Raw genomic sequence first — 19,845 nt, 5'->3', positions numbered from 1 at the left:
TGCCAAGGTTGACACAGCAGGTACTTAGGATAGGGAGAACCCAAAATGTACAACTTAATTATACGCACCTCTTTGTTTTAGGTTGTCTTATTGGAATTAGTTGTTATCCTGAGACAACAACAGCAACACAGAGCTAATATTAACTTTGAAATTTGTATTTTAATAGTGCTAGTTTACCTGTTTTATTTATTTGGCTGTTATGTTAGATCGTTTTTTTTTTAAGTTTCCTCTAATAAGCTTTGAACATAATGAATCAGAGATATAATAATAGTACCAGGGCCAATCATATCACTTGCTAGATTTAAAATTATCATATATTACGGATCTGCTCCATTGTAAAATGTTCATTTAAAAATGGAGCTCACATTCTTTTGAGTAATAGTGTCCCTGTGCTTCCAGCTTCTCCTCTCTGTGACTAATTCGGCTGAGCTCGCGTTTCCTGTGTTGGCTCACGTCTGCAAGGATACGAACAAATGCAGGATGACGCAGACCGAAACAAAACAGAGAGAAGGGAGGAGGTTTTGGATGGATAGAGGGGCTGCTACGTTTCAGTGCAGCTGCCATCGCGAATTGTGGGTGTGAGGGTCAGACAAAGTGTTTACTGTTAACTGCTACCTGATTACACTTTATAGTCCCTTTAAAGACACAAAGACAGACTCCAGGGAAGGCCGAGCTAAGTCATCAATCATTTTCTCACCAGCCTCAAAATGTCATGCTGGGGGAATAGTCTTAATCTCTTAAACTACTTCGACATTCAGCATTTCAAAACAGGTGACAAAAGATGATTGATGATTGGGCAATGGCAGTAAAAGCGGCATTTATGATTTTTTTTTTTTTTTAGAAAGAAGTATACTCTCCCACATCCAGCCTGCCTGTAGGTGTGAATGTGTCTCTTTTTAGGCTTTTGATAGACTGGCAACCTGTCCAGGATTTGCCTAATGCATGCTGGGATACGCCCCAGCCCTCAGTCACAAGCCTTAAGCAGAATAGAAAATGGATGGATGGATATACATTTATGTGATGCTTTGGTTTTAGAGGAAGTTGTCAGTATGTGTGAAAGAAAAGGAAGTGACTTTTTTTTGGGGGGGGGGCACAATTTCAGTCCTATAATTTACTTTAAATTTGGTAGAGAAAATGGCATTTAATAATGCAATAGTGGTACCCTTTAGGATGCAGAGATGCAAATAAACAGTTTCACCCAAAACTGACTTTTACTGTAAGTTACAAGATGCAATTTTGCCTCGAGGTAACAAAGTGTAATACAAGTTCTCATTGTTCTGTCGAAACTTGGAGTGTCTTTATCTTTGGAGAGCAATATCAGCATTCACTCTGCTTTTGGCTTGGTTGCTTTCCTTTTAGGCAGAAATGCTATCCTCTGAGTTTTGGATTTCTTTATTTATTTTCTTGTTTTCATTTGAAGAAGTTTTTAATTTTTGTACGTGGTGTTTTCTTTTGTGCAGCCATGGTGGCTATCCTGATCATGATAACTAGCCAGGTCTGTCTGCCGCTGCTGCTTCAGTACACATGGAACATATCACGTCCTATAAGGAAGGAGGTTTCGTTCTTGGAAAGAACTCCTGTGCATGGTGTTTAAACCAGCAAATGCAGAGGCTTTCATGAACCCTCTTCAGTCCTAAACACCTTGAACTTTCATGTGTTCATCATCAACAATTAATGATGCAAGATCCTGACAGTATACACGTTTTCCAGTTTCCCTCCAAGAATGTATAACACTGATTTTGATAGATCCACTGATTTCATATTGAATCAGTGTCCTCCACTAGTTGTAACACTCATTACTCGTGTGTGCAAAATACTCAAGTTTGTCTAATTTTCACAATGAATCATGATCAAGCATTCTTAGGAAATTGTCTGCCATTTATCCCCGTTATATATCCATCTAAGCCAGTGAGAAAAAGTATGAAATTGAAAGAGTAATGACACTGCATCACAATAGAGCTAAAAAAAGATTGCTCTACCAGCTAAGACAGAAAAGGCAAGTTCTCAAAAGTGAGCCAATACCTAGAGTATACTACATACTGTATTGATTAGTTCTTTTGTAGAAACTTAACAACCCTAGGGACTCGCCATATCCTAAACTTTTAAGATACATGTGAGGCTTTGGTACAAGGTGTTTACTTGCATTTCCTCTATATTTTACAAATTAGGACATTTGGGATATATGCCATTAAAAATGCAAAAGCTATGACAGAATATGTCATTTTTATGTGCTGTTTGGTAAGTGAGTACAGTAAGCAGTTGTAGGACAGATAACAATGTAAAAAGTAAGGCTTACATTGTTCCTAATTTTCTTTTTATAGGGTAGTAGTAAAATGGTGTTTCTTATAGTCATTCTTTTTGTGATGTGACGGCACATCTGCTTGACCAATCACGTTCAGCAGCACTGCTGGTAACCCCTGAAGGTACCTGGAACTTGCATTTAATATCACCTCCTGAGCAGTGCACAAGTTTAGTTTCAGAAACTTGTCCCCAAACAAGGTGGAGAACAGTGGAGACAAGCACAACCTGCGATAATGGCTACACATTACGTTACATTTCATTCTGCGGTGGATAAGGGCTTTAAGTATTCCACACCGAGATCTGTGGTTCAGACCTGACCTTCCCATCTGCATACTTTCTTTTTTTATCTGGAATAAGTATACATGAACCTTTTATGTAATATTATCATCAACCTCCCACAGATACAAATTCACCATCAAAACCCTTGTCACTCCCCTCTTTATCAACAGCCTACAGGCCCTCTCACAACAGGGCAATGGGACAAAAGGTCAGATTCCATTTGATTATAATGAGCACCGATAAAATCATAATGAGCTGCCTCGCTGGGTAATAGCAGGCAAGATTCATTTTTAAATGAAATTTGGTGTTTTATGACTTCTTTGTAAGGTGGATCGTTTGATGTCTTTAGATTAAACACAGCAGAAAAAAAGGAGCAGTGATGAAATAGATATACAGGAAAGTAGCAACTTTGGTGTGTAAAATAGACTGTCAGTGTAGCTAATGAGCTGGGACTGATGCTGTTAACCTGCTTTTCTTATTTTGAACCAGCACCAGGTGTGTTTGGTTGAGGAAGGGAAGGGCTGTGCTTTGCAGCGCGAGCATGTAAATAACCAAAAGGCCTGAGAGGTTGAAAACAATCATGAAAATATCTCTCCACATAAAATGTCTCTGCCTTCCTCCTTAAACTGACATTCACCTGATATTTTTCATGTCCTTTAAGTCTGAGTGTTTTGACTAGACAGATCTGATACTATGGTAGCTTTGTGACTTAAAGCAATTCTCGTTGCAACACTCGTTTCAACAGTCTTTTCAGTCTAGCACATTCAAAACCAATTTCTCTTGAGTGAACAATGGTGCCTAGCTGGATAGCACCATTCTATTTCAGTGTGTTGCTTACTATTGATATTATTGCACAGGGACTTGACTGGTTGGAAATGAAAGGAACTATTTTGCTTCCTCAGCTCAACCACTGCTCTGGAATGATGGGAACCTTTCCTTTGATATGTGTTTTCTGCTGTGCATTTGTAAGCTAGAGGCTATTTTCTGTGAATGTACACAGTAAATAATAATAGAAGTGCAGTACAAGTTTAGAACATGAATTTTAAGTAGAGAACAAAACTATGGCTTTCACAGAGTTTTTAGGAAAGTGACAAGAAGGGACAAACTCAAATCCATTTAGCAAACAAATTGTTTGAATCAGAAAAAAATGCATGTTAATGCAACGTGTAAATGCATGCAGAAGGAAATGCGACCACATCTAGAGATGGTCTGGCTGGTACTGTGATCAGTACATTTGATTGGCCACATTTTTAGGAAAAGAATCCGCCCAACATGTTGATGTGGTCACCCAACTCCGCCTCTTCCTGCTATCTCAAATTACTCGTCAAAAAGCTGCGTTTGACCCATTCCTCGGCAGAGATAAAATGTGCAGAGGTTATCGAGCGGTATCGCTTCAGAAGACTCTCAAGGGTCCCTGTAATGTGAGGGACAAGGGTCACATGACTGACGTGCTTAGCTGAGCTAAGCTTCTCTACTAACACTGATTCCCCTTTTATCCTCGCCTTATGTTGTAAAGTTTCCTTGAGAGTATTCCGCATCGCTTCCTTTGACCTGTGACACACCATGTTTGTTGACAAGTATGCCAACTCCGCCTTTCTAATTTGCATATTGGACTCCCAATCACAATGTGGACCGAAACTAGATAACAAGAACACTTATTAATACAAATGCAAAAGCTCATGATCAGATGTCATTATCTGGATAATATATACATTGTTAATACCCAGTGTAAATAGGATCTTTGGGAAAACATATAAACAGATATCTAGAAGTAAGATAAAGGTGGTTTTAATTACCCAGCAGCATGATCTAAGTTCTTTCTGTGCAGCTTCTGGTCACTTTTAATGCTACTTTATATTCTACTATTTTAGCCTGTAAACTAGTCTTTACAGCAAGGCAGTGATGCTTGCTACCTTACCATGCTGTGTTAGCAAGCTGGCAAACTTAGAAACACAACCAGCTTCTTACAAACATAAGTCCCTCCAATATGGGTATCAGAGGCTTTAGGGTAAACTTTTGTTTGCTTTCTTTTCAATTTTGGAAACGTTGTTTTTTGCATCCTGACCTGGCACATCTTGGATGTCATTACTTATATGCAATCCTGTCACCATGATGAATGCTGTTAAAGCTGAAACATAGAGATATTTATACTTCAGTCTGGTCTATTGTTCTCCAGGAGCAACTAAATGACTTCAGTTTTGCTGAGTAAAAATAAAAGTGCCATTTGTTTTGGTGGCGGCGGTGAGAGAAACACAGACAGCTTGTGGCACAAGAACACCAGCAGTAGAGTTTAAATAACTTCAAATATCCGTTCAGTATTAAATCATTCACACTATGACTTATGACTTATTTTGTGATCACTAAAATGTTAACAGGGCCTCTATGTCCTTGTTAATCCTAATAAACTGTTCACCTCTTTGGCTCAATAATACACTACTGCCTCTCTTACAGCTTTATTCTGCAAAGTATATCTCCTGCCAGCACCATTTGGTGGCCATTACCAATTTCCTCTCCCATCCCTGAGTTGACTCATTAGCATATGAAGAAGGTTGAAATATAATTGCTTCATTAATTGATGGAAGATAATTAATCTGGCCAAGGTACTGGTGGAAAAGAGAAGACAATGCACTGAGTGGATTCAGAAAGTAATCTTTTTTTTTTTCTTGTGAATTTGATACACCGTGTAATCAGCAGGTGCTCGATGAGGTTTATTAATTTTTGCATCTTTTTTTATATCATTACCTTTTGATGTTTTGTCATTTTATTAGAGAACATACTTATAAATAAAAATGAAGCTTGTCATTATTCTGTAAGTCTGCTGTGATTTGAACTCATCGCCTCCGGCTGTGGCCGACGGTGCATTTCTACTCTGAATCTACTCTGAGTGAGTTATTCATTATAGCACAGCATGGTTAACTGAAAAGTCTTCTTTTGTGTTTGTGTTGTAGCCATTAGATTTATATTTGTGGAAGTTGCCTATAAGAAATACACACAGATACTTGTTGGATCTCAGTGCTTGGCTCATTTTCATTTCACAGCTGCTTATATGTCATACCCTAGGCATCACATTATGATCTTCACACACTCACAGTATTTTTTTTAACCTTGCGGCTTTTCCATGGGCACTTGGACCAGGCTTATTTGTATCTCTCATGATGATACATACAATAGCATGATGGGAAAAATGAGGAGGAGGGAAGCATTCAATAACACAATATGTCTGCGTGTAAGAGTGCAAGCCTGCCAGACTGTAAAGCTCACACTGTAGTTACTCTAGTATATGGAATGGGCAGACACAAACATATTAACAGGGTGGGTGATGGAGCTGTTATAATTACTTGGCTTTTTTAATAGCTAGTAAACGGAGAGTTTATTTGAAATGATTTTGTCACACCTGACATAATACATACAATACATGACATAATATATGACTGAATCTTTCACAAAACACAATGTTGTTGAAAAAAGATAATCTTGTATAAGAGAAAAAAAGTGACAGAGCGATAAATTGTGAACCTGGCTGGAAAGAAGGGAGAATGGTCACCAGCGGGATGCATAGACTTTACTGTCACCTTGCAGGTTCCCCGCAAGGAGGAAGGCAGCCGTACTGTTATAAAATGCACTTCAAGCTGTGTGAAGTGCTCTTAAACCATGGTGGATGGCTTTTTGATCAATTGGAATGATTTTTTTCATGTGCCCTGCTGCTTATTTTCCTAAATGAATTACTGGATAAGGGTCTCTGGAGAATATGAAGAGGACATCCCATGCACATGTAACACTGCTTGTCTGTCTTAGAAAAAATACACAAAATCACCAAAGTAAATAGCAGGATAATCCACAACAAAATACCAAATCTTTTTTATAACCTCCTTTCTGCCTCAGCCCTTGTCTCGCCATTTGTCACGTCCCACCTCTGCCATACTCTCATACCCCAGTCAAGACCAAATATCAATCAGAGGTGAAAGGCAGAACCTGAGGCTTTCCTTTACAGCCAATAATGGAAAGTCTCAAGCTGGACTGAAAACAGTGGCTTTTTGTTTGTTCTTCTTCTACTGCCACCAACTATAGTATAGTATAGTCAACTTTGGCGCCAAATTGAAGGCCTTGTTGCAAAGGACATGATAACACCTTTAAGAAATCAATATTACAAATTGCAACCTGAGCTCTATCTTACAGTTCTAAAGTGAACAAATACTGTATGAATATAGGGCTTTCAGGTGAGATCAATGCAGAATAAGATAAAAATAAGACTGTGTATTGCAAATGGAGGCTATAACATGCTGAAAGTCATCAGCACTGAACCAGATATAGATGTTGAAGTGGTAATTCTGCATCAAGGACATTTTTTGTTTCTGTTTAATACAAGTGGATGTTTTTCCAAGCAGTCTCTTCCTCAGGCTTTTTTTTTTTATAAATTATTATTTATAAACTATCCTTGACCTCCACTCCGACAAAGGCATAGAGGTCAGGTAAAAGTTTCCCCAGGGAGAACTTCAGCAGAGGACTCTTACCTTGTCAAACAGTGTCTTTGTCACAACTAAGAATAGTGTGAGTAAACTGTTAAAGCCATGTAAAAAGTACTTTGCTGAGACCTGCACTGGACCACTTTAGAAAGCCTGCGTGGCAGCGAGGTATATTTGTGTGTTGGAATTCATTACCAAAAAGTCATGTGACCAACATTTTATTTTCTTAATGGCTGGAAAGGCCAGAGGTTATGAACAAATTATTTTCACAGAAGCATCACGCACCAGCTCACTCATTCATCACTATTAACAAGGTTTTGTATTTTCCTCAGCTTCAATTCACCTCAGTACTCGCTGTGCTCCAGTGAAGATTTCCCACCACTGACCATACCACATGTCAGAATTTAATTTGGGTTTATGACATAATTGGGTCTCATTTATGGTGGAGAATGAGCACTCTTTGCTGCTGCAGCTCTTACTTGTGATTTAGGTTGATGAGGCAGGTGTATTTTTAGATAAAAGATTTTCTTGTGCAGCTTTACTTTGCAGGAGGCACATCAGCCGGAGAAATCTTTAACAACGCTGCTTCGAGGATGATCAATGAGATATTACCTTTCCCATGGTGGATCATTAACTTTTTTAGCAGAAAGTCATGAACAGTGCCCATGACAAGTTCCCAGAGCCCAGGGTGGTCTCCAAATTCCTTGTTTTATTTGACCAACAGTAGCAACAGCAGATAATTGTGTTAATTAGTAATAGTAGGTGCCAGAAAATGTGTCAAAAAACATAATATGATATAATATGGTATTGATATGTTATTGGTATTGAAGTGTATAGATGATAATGTGAGTTATACTGCCATAAAAGGAGGGTCAAATCCTCAAACCAACATATGCAAGTGTACTGTATGCTACAGTGAGCTGAAGGCTGACTGCGACTAACCGCCAACATGGCTTGTTATTATTAAAAATGGTCAAAAAGAGCACATACTGGAACTCTGGGCTGGCAAACGTACTTTTTTGAGCAAAACGGCTACTGTTGTGTTTGTGTAGCTGACTCATCATTCACAAAAAATCAACCTGCCTGTTTATCTGGTGAACTGAAAAGCGGTCTATCACAATGTCAGTGTCCAGTCCTTAAGTTCTCCCCCTCACGCTGATTTTATTTTAACATCAAATCCATTTAGACACACTGCAACCACACCTCAGGCTGAGCACCAAAACATCTTTATTACAAACATAACTTTATCTGCTAGCACTTAGTTATCACAGCTACCCCGATGCATGAGCTTTGACCAACCAACCAGAACATGAGTCAAATGGAATTTAGACAATTACAGTTATTTTATATAGATGAGCCTTCACTTTTGACGTGTGATTCACTTATTAGGCAAAAGTTTTAATTAAAAAGAACAATAATAACAAAGGAGAATTTCAGTGAGTGCTGCGGGGGAGCTTGGAACCTTCTAGAGGGCACAAGCAACCTTTGCAGGCCCCTGCCACACCTGCCAATCAACATTCCAAAGCCCAAAGATATACATTTTAATATTATATTAAACAGAGAAAAGCAGGAAATGCTCCTATTTTAGAAGCTGGAACCAGATAACACTTGGCTTTTTTGCTTAATAAATGATTAAATGATCAATTAATGTTAAATTGTTAATTCTTTTTTTGTCAATTTAATTAATTGTTTTTGTTGTAAATCGTTGAGCTGATTTAAATTGACAAGCCATATTCCCATTAAATCAGGTTGAAATAAGAATGTCCTGGTCTGTAGATTTTCCACGTTACAGTTCCCCCAGTCAGTGCTGTAGTTCTCCACTGTGTCCAGCTGTTTGCCATAACTCCCATGTTTTCAGCAATGCCCCCATCCCCCGGTGGTTTGGCAGGCTGTTTGTTATGCGTTCCCCTGCCATCGCTACCCAACCCGGCAAGTCAATTCAACCCTGTGCTCTGATCAATCCAGCAGCAGTTTGTGTACACTGTAGTGCACACTCAGCATCCCGGTGGGTTTCCACCTGCTGGCGCCATCAAAGGAGCAGCACACAGGAGATGTGATTGCAGAGCTTACAGCAGAGGAGGAAGTGGGCAAAAAAGGAGAGAAAATATCTAAGCATGAAGCATGTGCAGAGCACGGTGTTCTCAGATTGGAGGGGTTCCTTGGTCACTGTATCAGTACAGGCTGTAATTTCACTGAAATGTGTGTATAGCTGTCAAACATGTTTTTTGAGATTTCAACATTATGACTTGCTTGTGAAACCCTAAGATAAAAAAATAATAGATACAGACCTTTGAGAAAGCTATCTCCCTACATATGTATTCCTCTATATCCTAAGGTCATCTACAGTGTTTGTGTGGTGTTGTTTGCTCCTGAGAAACAGTGACAGGTAATTGGCAACTTTTTTTGTTTGTTTTATTTATTTATTTATTTATTTTTTGGCTGGGCCTGGCAGATCTGAGCCCCATGAACAAACCGCCGAGGAAGAGCTCCAGGAATTAGTTTGACTTGGCCAGCTTTCCACAAGGTGAAATGACTTTGATCAGTGTCCCCTTGTTTGATGAGGTGGCACTTTCTGGGCACAAATGCTGTTTTAAGCAAACAAAGGACTATCTCCCTTGGCGTTTTGTCACAAGAGTTAGGACATAGGGCTAGGAAGGGTGGACTGGAGGATGTAATGCATTTTTAGTGCTAAGTATCTGGACACTTGGAGTTGTATAGATGTTCAAATCATTACCAGAAATGGGAAAATAAGGTATTGTTATTGCAAAGATTGTTCCATGCTGCACATGTTGATGTTTTCCACCATTGACATGCATGTTGCGTGTTTGTTCAGGGGTTTTATACCTTGCGCAGTGGGTGCAGGTGTTTTGAAGTACCAGCACCAGCAAAACTATGATCTTTCCATAACCTTCTGCAATTATTTTAGTTTTCGAACCTAACCACACTGTTGTCATCATGCCCTGAAATAAAACAAACCTTGGCAATGAACTCTCATAAACATTGGTATCAAACTTCTGTCTGTGGGTTGCATTGTAGAAGAACTTTGGCCACCAACCAAAACACTTGGGCACCTTTCATTTGGTGTAGTCGGTCTGGTTTGTCTACTACATTTATTGAGGCATTTCATCATGTGTGATTAGCCCAGGTATAGGACAAATAATTTGACTGGCTGAGCAAATGATTCATCACCACACCCACCTATTTATTTATACTCCAACTCTTTTGCACATGTTGCTCATGGAACAAAAATGGCAGGTGCAGTTGGTGAGCACTCATTGTTTGTGTCCTCATGACACATCGCTTGTGCTGGTCTTTGTGAATGTGTGATTAAATCAGCCTGTGTATAGAAATCTGAATCCAGAGCAGTTTTGAGTAAATATTTACTAAAACGTCTTTGCCTAAGAGACAAGGTCTTCATAGAGCAGGTGAAACCAAGCAACAGATGTGATGCTGGTTTGAACAGATGGTGCAAAAATACATAAAGGTCAGGTGGTCTGGTGCCTGCGCTGGTGCCACATTGATTGGGCTTTTTTTTAGACGGAAGACAGAATCCCTGACAATAATCCCCCTGCATGAAAGTGGGATCAAGAGCTTAGAAACCCTAATTACTAACAGTGGGCAGCTATTTGACATATTCCTTGATTTGACAGGTATTATGATGCTTTTCATGAATATTGCTTTGTCAGACAGGTGAAACTGAACTACAGAAATTGTAAGTTTGAAATTAAAGAAAAAGTATTCCTCCTCAGTCCTGCATCATCATCTTTGTTTAAATTATAAATAAAAAAATGTAAATGCATGAATAGTAGATAAAGTAGAAATATTTTTTACTTATTCGTCCTTGAAATGATTCACCCGCACAGTGTTATTCCAGCTGATTTAGCATCCCCAAACTGACTGTCAACTTTGCAGTGGGCTGCTGTCATACATCTTGTCAAATATCTATCAATTAGCAAACTGTGCTTACAAATGCTCCTCCGACACACTGTACATCTGGGATTGCTAATTAAGATGACGTGTTACATAATTAATGCCTTCGCTCTACTAATTAGCGCTCACTTAGTGCCTTAGCTTTCGAGATGTGAAAATCAGTGCTAAACTAGTGTTAATGTAATTCCACACCACAGTAGTATGGAGGAAGATATCAAAATATGAGATGTGGAAAACTAAAATTCCTTATCGCTTTAAGATTTTTAGAAAACCCGAATTTTTAAACACATCTGTGTTAAGAAGTCATTTAAAAAAATGTTTTTACTTTAATGCTGTGTTTAAGTGTCTGCACTTTTGTTTTAGTTTGCTTTTGAGTGACTTAAGATTTATGGCTCCTCTCAAGGCCACGAGTACGTGTCTGTAGCCTCGAAGATATTCTCTCCCTCTTTTCCTGCCTCCCCTATCTCTGACAGTTTGTAGAAATGCCCCATCAAGGACACTTCAGCCACGTGTCAATCCACTGATTCCGCCAGAGAGATAAGAATGTGGAAAGGGACGGTGGATGGGACTCTTGCATAATTTATAGTGAGCAAAAATCAATTTTGTGGCATAAATTACTCTGATGTTAATTAGTTGCAGATTGGTCTTTTACAAAAGGTGCATTCTAAATCACTTCAGGGAGAGACTCACTGCCCTGAGATGAGAATCAATTGTTCAGCTGGTGATAATTTCACATGATGTTATGATGGAAAATTAGGCTTGTTTCGTTATTTGGAACGTGACCAAAATGTGACCAAAAAGGGGGGGGGGATTCTTATTATTTTCAGTATCTCTACTGGTAAGACACGTAACTTATGGAGGAAAATGTAAGTCCTCTTGCTTTCTTCACACGCTGACACACACCCTTTATACTGCGCACACACACAGAGACACGCCACCACACACCCTCGGTCAGGGAGATTGCTTACCAGCGCTTAGTTCAGTGCCGATGCCCAGTTGGGCCTTGATCTAATGGAAATTGATTGCACTGCTCCCAGGCTACACTGTCATGACAAGTTATTTTAATGGCGCTTATGTTGAAATTTAAAAGGAGGGGGCGTGGGCAGAACAGTGACTCGGGGCGTATTTGCAGCATTGCAAGGCTTTTTATTTATTTATGTGAAAGCACAATGTTTCTCAAGAAAAAAAGAAATAAAGACGGCGTGTTTACAATGAGAGCTTGAGAAGAAAATTATGGTGGTGTATGGGTGATGGGGGTGACAGTTCACAGCCATTTTCCTGCCAGCTCGAGAGTTACCACCTCAAAAGTGGTTGAAGTGAGCCACATAGTCATAATTAAAGAACGATTTGTGCTTTTCACTGTACATTTAGGTGTCAGTTCTATGATGGTACAGTATAGTACATACAAGCCATATACTGTATATGCTCATTTATCCCAGTAGTGACCAGGGAGGAAGGACATTTTCAGCCAAGATGAAATCTGTTGTTTATTGGCCTCACACAGGTAATGGTTGCAACATAAGAGCTATGACAGACGGAACTTTCCAGGTTCTCTTTGTGCCTCGGGGTTTTCTTTCCTTCCCCATCTAGACTTTGAAGAAATATAATAATAATAGTAAAGACGGGGGCTTTAGCCTGCTGCCATTTCTTCAATGATGTGTGTTCCACAGGTGAGGTCATTTCCTGTCAACAAGTTGCATTAAGGTAGCTCCTAGCGGAGGTTGTCTCTAACTTGCTGACGTGTGCATTTATATTATTGGAGGAAACTTGGCTGTTCTTTGCCATGGGCAAACTTCTGCAGAAGCTGTTTACGCTCAGTCTGCCATCCTGTTTCCTCTTCTGATTTTTTCCACTGTTTTTTCTTCTTCCCACTCTCTGTAGTTGCTATATAATAAACAAAATGATTTATTTTATAAGCAAAAGACATACAGGACTTTGCGATGAGTACTTAAGATCCTCATTACACAATCAGTTCCTAATTTATTTTAAAGTTTAATGGCATTTTGAGTTTAATGGCATTTCAGATTGCATTGTCTCTGTAATAAATTACAATGGCCCATGCATGAGCACTTCAAGTAATGTGTTTCTCTCATGTTTTGTCCACAGGCCAATTAAGGCTTACTATATGACAGTCTGGCCAAATCAAAAGGTCCCTGCACTCCTTGACAGCTAAAGCAGCCAATTAAAATCTTGCGCCCTGGCTGAAACAGCCGTCACCGCCCACCATGAGTGATCAGTAACCACATATGTGGGTTGGATGAAATGCACGGGCGGCTTATTGATTGCGATTGTGAAAACTGATCTCGTGCTTTGGCTCGAAGGAGTGAGACTGTCATGCTTAGCAGTGATGAAGGTATCAAGTCAGGTTTTGAGCAAAATTGCAAAAACACACATGCACACACACGCCCACTGTGCTGATTGCCCATGTCAGTGTCACTGTCTGCCATGCACAGCAGTAAGCCTCATCACACAGGTCAGCAGAGCCAAGACCTCACTCACATACTGCTTGATCATCTGAACAAGTCCGGAAATTAACTTTGATGTGGAATGTCTGTGGGTGAGCGGCTCAGGTCCACGAGGAGGAAAGAGGTGGCTGGTCAGCTGCGTCTGTGGGCGAAATGTGTTTGCCACATGCAGAGATATGAAAGAGAGCATGAGAGAGGGGGAGTGTGTGTGAGAGAGAGATGGAGAGAGAAGCCACCCCCATATACTCAATGAGGAGTCACTCATCTACTTCAAATATGTTTAATTTATATTCAACTCGTGGAGATGTGGGTTTATAGAGCTAGATTTAATACATCTCAGTTTTCTCTGTGACGGATCTGGAGCATGTCTAAATTAGATTGTAATTTCAATGAACTATCTCTTACAATATACAGGGGCAGACCTATCATTAGCACTAATTGCCCCCCTCAGTGACATTAGAAACTTCTTTTGGCTTTGTGTTTCTTCTTCTTGTGTTTTCTCATACCTAAATAACAGAATAACTTGTCAGTGCCATACAAAAACTAGTTATATGAGCTTACTATTACTATTTTATACTATTAACCATTATTACTATTTAAAAAATTCTAGGTGGTATTTGCATTGTGCCTTCCTCTACCCCACCCCCACCCTCCTCCCCCAAAACCTCTCTCTCTCTCTCTCTCTCTCTCTCTCTCTCTCTCTCTCTCTCTCTCTCTCTCTCTCTCTCTCTCTCTCTCTCTCTCTCCATCTCTCTCTCTCTCAAAACCTAACACGGCAGTGGCGGATGACCACCCACCATTGAGTCTGGTTCTGTGGTCTGTGCAAGGTTTCTGCCTCTTAAAGGAAGATTTTTCTTGCCACTGTCGCCAAATGCTTGCTCATGCTGGGATTTGTTGGGTCTCTGTAAATAATATTATAAAGAGTATGGACTAGAGGAAATGAAATGGCACTATATAAATAATTGAATTGAATTTTTCTGCCATTTCGGTGGTTAAAGCTGCAAGAGTGGATATTTTTTATATTAACAATTTCTGTAATGAATATCTGTAACGTAAAAGGGGTTGCTCCTAGTGACAAACCCACTGAGAATTATCACCCGACTCTCAGCTCTATGGAGTTTTTTTAGCCTCTTCTAGCTCATTTTTTTGGTTTTATGGCTCACAAATTCAGCAGTCATCAACCTTGTTTCCAGCAGCAGGCAGCTGTTTTCATTGAAAAAAGCTCTGATAAACCCACCACAGCTAACCTGTCCAGCACCAAATGACAGACAGTCAAAGTTAGCACTAGCACGTGAAGAAAGAGCAACCTCTAGCAGCTAATTTGCCAGATATATTTCTCAGGAGTTTGAGACCAAAACAGAGCTAAAATGAGAATGAATATTGGTCTTATGTACATACATGTACAAACATGACTCCAAATGATTGCTAATGTTGCTCCTGGTCTACTGGATGTGTAAACAGGGAATTGTTTGCCAAGACTTTCATCATAAAAATTCAATAAGGTGACAATATGTCAGATATTGTGTTTATAACTTGTTCTGCTGCCCCCAAGTCGATAAAAAAAAAATAATTGATGTACCTTTAAAGTTTAGTTTAGACACTATAATTACTTGGTTAAAGAATAAAGTAGGTATTATTTTATATTTTTAAGTATTAAAAAATTTCCCCAAAGAGACGTCAACCAAGTAGCGTAGCCACCCCCTGATGTAGCTTATGCATTGTGTAACATATTCCTTCATTGCGATCAACACTGTGATTGTCTTAATTACAAGATAAATATTATGACACAAAAAGTTCTCAGGGGTGCACGGTGGCAGAGCGGCTAAAGCTCCTGCCTCCCAATAAGGAGATCGTGGGTTCGTGGAATCGATTCCCGGACCAGACCAACATCGCACCGGACCAGACCAGACCAACATCGCACAATCTCTCTGGGTGGAGTCTGCATGTCCTCCCCGTGTTACCGTGGGTTCTCTCCGGGTTCTCCGGCTTCCTCCCACCGTCCAAAGACATGCATGTGTAGGTTAATTGATAACTCTAAATTGCCCGTATTGAATGAATGTGAGAGTGAATGGTTGTCTGTCCTTGTCTGTGTCTGTGTTAGCCCTGCGACGAGTTGGCCACTGTCCAGGGTGTACCCTGCCTAAGGCCCAAAGTCACTGGGATAGGCTCCAGTCACCCGCGACCCCTAACGGGACCAAGCGGTAGAAAATGGATGGATGGATGGAAAAAGTTCTCATAAAGACTGAGGGCGTCCTTTAAAAATGTCAATAACAAAAATTGCTGAATATAATTGAATAAAAACAAAATATGCCATGTTGTGTGTGCTGACTGGCAAAGGTCAGGTCATGAAAGTATTTTTAGGTGAGAAGGACAACGTGCGGGAGGTTTTTTGTCAACTCTAAATGGAACAGAATGTGGAATAAAAGCAGGGCGCAGAAATTCGCCAATCCCCCACTGTTCTGACTGCATGTCTTGGTAGAATAACAATGTGGCTTTGCGAACAAAAAATATCAGAAATGCCGTTCTTGTAATGAGTTGCACTCTATTTTTGCAGAACCCATGTCTCAGTTTTCCAGTGGCTTAAATTTTGCATAAATGTCTCTCCCTCTTTCCTTCATCTATGTATAGCACATCTCCCCTGAATGACTGTAGTGCATTTAAAAGGTGAAATCAATAAAATGTCACAGCTTTTACCTGGATCATTCTAGTTCATGGAAAGAGCAGGCTGTCCTAACATTTTGCACACTCAGTGGTTTACCCCTGCCGGCTTAAATTAGTGTATTTCATGCCTTAATGACACAGCTCTGATCTTTTCATCAAGCCTTAAAACCTTTCAACAATACATAAGTTGGAAACAAAAAAAGCGGTTGAGGCAATAAAATGCATATAAATCCAGCATCTCTCACTGAGTACCAGTACAGTTTGGGACCTGCAGCTCCCTTGGGGACAACGGATTCAGGGGGTTAGCACAAACCAGCGATGTAGGGCACCACAATGGCAAAGCTACCCCTGCTGGCACACGGCACCGACCACTGACCTGTTTAAACAGCTGGAACGTTTGGCACTGCCTGCCTCCGGAGATTTGCAGGGCCACTGGCAAAGGGGTTGAGAGGAAGGAAGAGGGAGATGGGGTCGGGGAGGGGAGAAGGAAGGGGGATGGGAGGCATGGTGGCAGAGCTGGGAGAAGGGATTCATAGCTCGGCAATAGGGGGCTACTGTGCAGAAATGGCACCAAGCAGGAATTAAACAGGCCACTGGCAACAAGCTGAGGAGGTTGGAATAGAGTTCAAGTCAAATAGACACCGTTTTTAATAGGGGGCTGGCCAGTTTAGGGGGTCACTTAGGTTGGCAAGTGCAATGAATGGGTGACCAGGACAAATAATAAATAGATTGTTGAGAAGCCTCTATGCCAACTGTTTTGTTTTCATTAAGAAAAAAGAGTCTGTCTTTCGGAGGGGTTTAGGCTGTGTGTTAGGGGCGTGGGAGGTTACTAACTCACACAAGGGAGCACTTAGCAGCTTGCAGCAGGGGTTTAACCAAAACGAAGCAGTCACTGGCAGGAGGTTGAGAGAGACAAGTGGGCTGGAGGCTGGAGGTGGGGTTGGGGTGTTTGATAGATCTGCAATAAAGGCTGCAGCTGTTTTACATGAGTGTTCACTCACATTAGTCAAATCACATTTGATTCTTATAGTGCTCTTCATACCCAAGAATGCATAGTGATAAAACAGATTTTTTTTATAAAGAACAAGTATAATGGGTATCTTATTAGGGGCAGAGTTATAGCTTAGACTGACAGATGAGTGGGTTTTGTATTGTGTGGAAATGTAGGAGACAATGTCAAATCTAGATCTTCCCAGTGCAGCTGCAATGGAGCTTAGTATCTAAAACATCAACTTTAAATGTCAGGTTTTGATGTCCGCTTGAATCAAAGAGGATAGGCTTCTTTCTAGAGCTGGCCTTTTGCTCTGATATTCAACAATCATACCATGGCAGAAAAGGCAGAGATACTAGTTTTTCCATGACTACCCTCAACAGACCAGAATGCATCAGAAATCGTTTTTCCACTTGTGTATTAGACGTATTGACACAAACCGGAGACCTGCGGAAATAGAAGGTGACTCTACCCGGACCAAATAAGTCTGAATGTTATTTGTACCCAGTCTGAGTGTAATCTTGGTCACAAGGAACCAAGTGGACCCATGAAGAGCTCTCCACTGCAGCACATTGTGCACTGGCAGTGACGGACTGAGTAGGAGGTAAACTAGCTGTTATCTCACGGTCATATCCTCTCCTTGTGATGTCACTTGATCACTATCGCGTGCCTGCCGGGTCACAGTGTCATTTCGAGCTTGCGATGATGATGCAAGAGAATGTCAATGACAGCCCAGGTTCATATGTTCCTCAGCCAAAGGGCTATATGGTCAGATGTGTGTGTTTGTGATAAGAAAGGCTGAACTAGGGTGAGAGTACAAGGCTGAGAGACTGGTGAAAGAGAGTGTGAGAGAGGTGCTATCTGCTCCACTATCACTGCACAGATCACAATGATTCAGTCAAGTTTATTAGTCATATTGCACAAGGATGTTAGAATATTATTTGAAAAGGATGGTCAGTGGACAGCATTTGGGGTGCTGTTTGCTTAAATGCATCTGCACAGTTATTAGTGTTGTATTTAAAAATTGAATAATGACTGTTCCAGACACTATACAATAGCTACTGAGGGGCCAGCAGGTTTCGGTTGCTTTTCAGTAGATGATGTCATGCCACCTCTGAGATGCAAGCCTCCTCACTGTTTGCTTGGCCAAGGATTTCTTTTTTGCTTATGTAACATCCATTTGAGAGCTTTTTATTATTAAAGATGATCATATCCTTGCTTATGGAAGTGCTTAAGCCCACTGGTTTAATCATATTTTTTTCCAGAGGTATGTTGGAGGCAGCTTTGATGAATAATGCAGAGGGTTTGTGCTATACTCAACGCACATTCCAAAAGATGTTTCAGAGCTGAACAGAGTGCCAAAAACATTGGCTAAAATAATTTCAGGCACCAGCAGTCAAACCTCGCAGTGGTTAAAGTCAAATGCCAATATTTGATCAACCCAGTTTGTTTGACTGGAACGTTGGGAGGGAAACATGTTTGTTCAAGTCCAGTTTGGTTGTATTTGCTCAGAGTGGACTGTAGAGAAACAGACTGTTACAGACTGTATTGTATTACAGAGGTACAGACTATAATAGCAACAATACTTATCTGCACCTAGTAGCTATTGCATCACCATCACAGTTAAGCGTGCCCTGAAACATAATATGGATTTTATACAGTGGTCACTAACACACAAGGGGTGGATAGATTGCTGCAATCAAAGCAGAAAAGGCGCTGAGAGGGGTATTGGCCCACAAAAAGTTCTTGTTTTTTTTTTAAGGGTTGAATATGATTGGGATCTATTGTTCTTTTTGCATTGCACTTTATCCTGTAAATGTTCAAAAACACTTGGTTTTGTTGAAGGCCAACTATAAAAGTCCTGTCTCATTGGGTAACATGTTTTTCCTCTATTAATGATAACAAGCCAATTACCCATCATAATATGAATCTGGTATGTTTCTCCTTAATGAAATAAAATGTTTTGATATTGCCACCAAGAAGCATTAAGATTAACAAGTGAGACTCAAGTTAGAATAATTCTTGTTTATTAAGTATATTATCTTTTTGTAATTATTGGTAATAATAACATTGCATTCACCAAGTTAATTCCTGAGATCTTACTACTGACATTTCGGATGGGCTCATTTTTAGCAATTTTGCTTTACAGCTCAGAACAGTGGTGACTTCCAGACAAGCTGACACATATGGATAATTGGCACTCAGGTTGACATAGGTGGCTTGTGTAAGCACTAAAGAAGTCCTTTTTCACATGAAGTTATTTACCAACCCACTTGTATATGCACAGTGTGCAATATATAAACTATACATACAGTACAGTACAGTACCGATCTACTTGTTATAATGTCACAAAATAAAGTCTCTGACTCTCTAACCTATTCTGTTAGGATTTCTAACAGCATAATTAACCATCATCACCCACCATCACTTTGATTGACTGTGGATGAATGGAAAAAATAAGGGTGAAAGATGTTGACCAGTTAAGCATATAGATATTTGGAATATAGCTTATTATGTTTCAAACTGGTCATAACACAGACAGCTAGTTTAAAAATGGAGCTCGGCCAAGCTTGTTTCTGCAATCAAAGTTTGAATGTGCGATTACACTAATAACTTTACTGAAGCACCGGCCCTCTAAACAATCTCTAATAGAGGGTTATGGGGATCCTCATTATATTGTCTGTGTAATGTGAACTTCCTGCAGCACAGAGTAAATAAAAAAATAGTCCTTACTACTGATGAGATCTGCAAGATG

At 40.1% G+C, this 19,845-nt stretch overlaps 1 protein-coding gene across 5 annotated transcripts in view; it reads left to right on the top strand.

The window, feature by feature from the left end:
• LOC122872163 (interleukin-1 receptor accessory protein-like 1) overlaps nt 1-19,845 on the top strand; it is a 293,532-nt gene that overhangs the window by 165,053 nt on the left and 108,634 nt on the right. The window lies entirely within an intron of this gene.

This window comes from Siniperca chuatsi, linkage group LG24, assembly GCF_020085105.1.
Source record: "Siniperca chuatsi isolate FFG_IHB_CAS linkage group LG24, ASM2008510v1, whole genome shotgun sequence".
NCBI classification, from domain to species: Eukaryota; Metazoa; Chordata; class Actinopteri; order Centrarchiformes; family Sinipercidae; genus Siniperca; species Siniperca chuatsi.
The sequence above is the reverse complement of the archived record's forward strand: the minus strand, read 5'-3'. Positions and strand labels throughout refer to the sequence as shown.